We start from the raw sequence: 4,894 nt of genomic DNA, 5'->3' as shown, positions 1-4,894 counted from the left end.
AGTGCTGTCCACATCCATCCCAGGGCCTGTCTGGGGTGACACTCCTCCCCAGCCCTCCCCACACAGCCAGGTACAAGTTATGGGACGCCTCAAGTTATATCTGGCTTTTAACAAGGACTTGTTAAGACAGAGTCCCCATGCCAAAGCATTTATCAAGTAGAGCATCAAGAAAGATGCTCTACTTGATAAATTATTGTGTTCAGACCACTTAGAAATTGGAGAGGTGGATTGAGAGGTACTTCATAGTTACAGTTTAAAGAGATTCTATCACCGCAGGCTCCGAGTGCTGATATGCTCAGCCCTTTCTGCTGTTTCATCTTGGTACTGCACACACACACACGTGGCACACATTCACCCTGGAGTTTTTATCCACTAAAATCATAAAGAGCATTCCTCCTTGCACTTATTATTTAATTGGCCAAAATTCTGCAAATGTATGAAAAAAGTTTATAGACCACACCAGATTTAAATGCGATTAATTAAGATGGTTTGGGGTCACTTAATCAGGACATGCAACTATTTGCAGAGTTAGCATTGCTTTTAAGAGCAATTGTTCCATATTTCTTTTAAGAGTAATAAATTACAAGGTACTTTCCTTGCCTTTGTAATCCAATTTCTTATTTTATCTCTTGACTTTTATTCTCTCTCCCACATGTTCCTCCCCTAATTACAACTTCAAACATTAGAGAAAAAAACTGTCACAATGAATCAGACGGTTAGTCCATGAGGTGTGATATTCTATTTAATACTGATGTCAGACTGGCAGATCCCTTGGAAACAACACTGCACTGCAAGTCAGCTGAAGAGAAATTCTCATAAGCTTTTCCAATAGTCAGTTCCTTTGGCTGATTCCATAGTGGATTTAACCAATGCAAACCACAGGAAAGCCAAAGAGACAGCCTGCAGCAGTTGCAACACTTGGGTCATTTCCTATAGAAAAGGCACAGCAACTGGGTCTGCAGAACATGTTTATACACAAAATTCAGCTTTCTACCAAGGCAAGGTACTTCCTCTATAGCATACTATTCTGTATGCTCAGGAAGACGTGAGAAATCCAATTAAATGTATGCACTGTCCTACCAGAAAGGTGTTAATCCCCTGAGAATCACATTTACACTGTCTTTTCAACTCTCTGCTTCTCAAGAAACAATATCTCCTAACATTTCAGTGGTGTGAGAAGCTAAGCAACAGACTTAAGGTAACCTAAAGGTCAGCAAGTTCTGCCTGAAGTCACAAGTAGTGCCAGGTTTGATTTACTCCAAGGCTGAAAAATCTTCCCAATTCCAAGTTTGCGAGCTTTGAGTTTGAGTAACTCTGGCCAGAAATTTCAGTTTAAATCTATTTCAGTGTTATCCAGTTTCAATAGCTTCCCCTAAAGATTCCCAGAGCTAGAGTTTTCAGCTTGCTCCCTGGTGTGTTCCAGGGAGGAGTAAGGGTAATGGCAGTGTAGAACTGCAGCCTGTAAAATTGGTTCTGCAGTAACTCTCCCTTCAGTTTCTGACTTCATGCAAACTGGGTATTCCACATGGTTTTTTAAAAGGTAAATGCACATGTGAGAAACCTGAAGTGAATAAGAGAACAAAGACAGAGATAAGAACTCCCATGGAGATGCAGTTAAGACAAATATTGGGTCCCACAGTTCATAATTTGGCAGCCTCTTCTCAATATCCTGTTGGGTATTCAGTGTGATCTCTCAAGAAGGTTTTAGATAAATTAGGCCTTAGTGCAGCATCAGGGAAAGCACCTGCAATCAGCAAGGTGTTTCCACTCACCTCCATGAGTGCAAAATGAATAAGCTTTCTTGTTTATCATACAGATACAGGCTGCTTACTTATTTAAAAGGCTGTTCTCTCCTTCCTGCCTCGGTAGGTGCTCAGCAATTGCTGCACTCCTTTAATACAGCTGGAATATTTGAAGCATGAATCAGAAGGCAATACTGCATATAGTGTTTTGTTAGGTATTTTATGATAGATTACACTCATTAAACCTGTGATTACTGTTTGTATTTATTGTGTTCCAAGGAAGGATTACAAAACCAGTCCTACAGATCTGCTAGAAGGCTTAATTGCACATTTGCTGCATTTGCACCAGAAATTAAAAAGCAGAAAGTTATATTCTTTAGGCAAAATTAAAGTTTGCCCACACATACATAATTTCTTTTTTCTAGTTGCTGGATTTACCCATACTTTATTGTAGAGTCCTGACATATAAAAGGCTCTATTTCTATACTCTACGTGATGTTTCAGGGATTAGAAAAGGAGAAATAAATGCAGTTGCACAAAAACTTAAAATTATTCACAGCAGTAATAGTCACTGCTAGTAAGATCTTTACTTATGTGAGCTGGCTTTTTTCATTTATTGATAGACTTGAGCTCAAAATCCAATTGGGTAGTTCTCCTAAATTTTCAAAGTGTTGCACGAAATTATTTGGTTCCAATTAAGCAAAAAAAAATTTTAAAACTTCTTGTTATCATGAAAAACTTACAGGTCAGGGCAGGATGGGGGTTGGAGAAAAGGATGAGAGAAGAGATACATTATAAAAAAACCCCACCAAACCCAACCTTTTCTCCAGTAGCTAACAACGTGTCTTTTACAGGTCAGTAAGATTCAGGCATTGTCAGATTTCATCCTTTGGTGCTGTTTATTCATTACTTCAAAGGGATGTGACTTTGTTTCAGCCTCCAACTGTGACCTCTCATTTAACAGTAAGAAAACCACTTCAGATTTGCAATTGATTTTAAGCTTTTCTCCCTAGCACAGAGATCTTTCTATGTCATATGACAAGCATGGAATTGATCTACACAAGACAGGTAGGGACCTATAAGACTCCATTGAAGGGAGCTCTTTAGCAAAAACCCTTGTAACACCATCATTTTTCCCTCATCAACTAATACAGCCCTAAAGCCATGCTCCAAGGAAATGACACAGAGAGGTTTCCAAGGAACATACATGAGCAACACCAAATTCAAGTCTTCATACTGTGCAGTATGCATGTACTAAACATCTGCAGTCTACCAAATACAAAAGTATGTTGCATAAAACATATCTAGCCATTGTTTGAATTGCTGGCAAATTCCCTGTCAAAACTCTGTAAGGTGGGTGCAAATTTTAACAACTGATCCATTTTCATTTATTTCCGAAGGGTATTTTTCAAGAAGGTATTAACAGGAACTTGTCACACATGTGAAGATAATTAATTGTCTTTTTCTGTTTGTGACTTCACTAAGAATTGGGGTGATGCAATTAAGAGTGTTACTCTTCTCCAAAACAGGCAGTATTTATAGGAGGGATCCTGCAGAAAACCTCAGAGCTGCTTTGAGCTCAAGGTGGATTTAAGCCAGGTGAGGAGCTCTCTCTCCCCTCAGCCCATATTATGCAGTTTCATAATCAATGTTACTTTTCTGTAAGAAAAAACACCTCACACAGAATCCAAAATGCACAAACATATGTGAACCAGGTATTTCAGTGGCAATTCTCCCACAGAATCATTAACTGAGTTGCCAGCAGCACTAAAGGCAATAAAAACACGACAGCTATTACAAAAGCAGCAACTGATCTGTAACAGAGACAAGCATTATTCTTTGTTCTCAACAAAGATGAGAAAATTGCAAAGAAAATGGAATTTGAGGCTAGGAAACAAGTTTCTCCAGCTGCTGTATCAGTCACCCAGATCAGAAAGCCTTCACTCACAGTTGATAATAGCTCTTTTCCTCTTGATGTTCCTTGGAAACTACAACTAAATGGCCAACTGTGGGAGGAAAAATAAATTCCCTATATTGTTCATTATTTCCTATATTACTGAGCTGAAGGATATCTCATGAGCAAGGAATTTTTACCTTTATAGAATCTATCCAAGTTTTTCAAAACCATACTGAAAGTCCTATTTCAGTTTGCCATTATAAATAAAATTTACATTTCCTTTCTTCTCATTAGTAGGTCAAAGGAAACACTAAGTCAGGACTTGTCTTAAAAAACACCCCTTGATTTTTGTGAAGAATGTGTGTGTGATCCTGTGCAGCAGCAGCTTTAGGAAAGGCACTTCAAATAGAAGTCGTCTTCAAGATGCTCCATTAGTTTCTCTTCCCATACTACAAACCAGAACTTTGACAGCTTCAGATGGCATGAAGAACTCACAGCACTTGCAGTACTATTTCCTGACACAAATGTTCCCATGGTGGATGAAGTTTTTTTATCTTAATTTCAGGCAAAAATTATGTTGTTCAATTTTAAGAGTAAACAGGGTAAGAATGGCACAGGTGATTTAACCAAAACTTTTTTCACCAACATTGAGATCAAACAGTTCCCTCAAAGGGAACAGGCTAATAAATAGTCAAAACCCCCAGTTTGTTTTACCAAAGGGGAAAGTGACATCAGACACTCAAGGATATCCAAATGTAAAGTTACAGTACATATGTCTTCAAGAAGAGACTTGCCATTCCAATTTCCTTTGCCCCTATTTATTTTGCAAATGTTCAGTACAGCTCTGGAAGATTTTTGTAATATGAAAAAGAAAGGGAGATTGCAGTATTTATTGTTTCAGGCTTAAGTACAACATTTATGTAATAGTGCTGAGTTTGAGCATATCCTCAGCCCCTTCTGTAGGAAAGCACAGTTGCACCCTGTTGCTAAGGGAGGACAGAGTTGTCATTTCTTACCCAGAAAACAACCTAAGCAAGTACCAGCAAACTGGCAATCAAATCTAGCTCTGCTTTAAGCTTCCAGACTCCAAACTCCAGCCTGCTGTCCCCCAAATCACCTGGTGTAGGCTTTAAACAGCTCTGAGCTCTCAGCTGGGAGCAGTATGGTGCAATGACATCTGCTTTATTTCAGTCCAGACTGTCTGTTCACATCCTTCATCACAGATATCCCAGTGCACACATCTTTCCTGGGATCT

The sequence above is a fragment of the Geospiza fortis genome, unplaced genomic scaffold (genome assembly GCF_000277835.1).
Source record: "Geospiza fortis unplaced genomic scaffold, GeoFor_1.0 scaffold11, whole genome shotgun sequence".
Taxonomy (NCBI): Eukaryota; Metazoa; Chordata; class Aves; order Passeriformes; family Thraupidae; genus Geospiza; species Geospiza fortis.
This window is presented reverse-complemented; position numbering follows the sequence as displayed.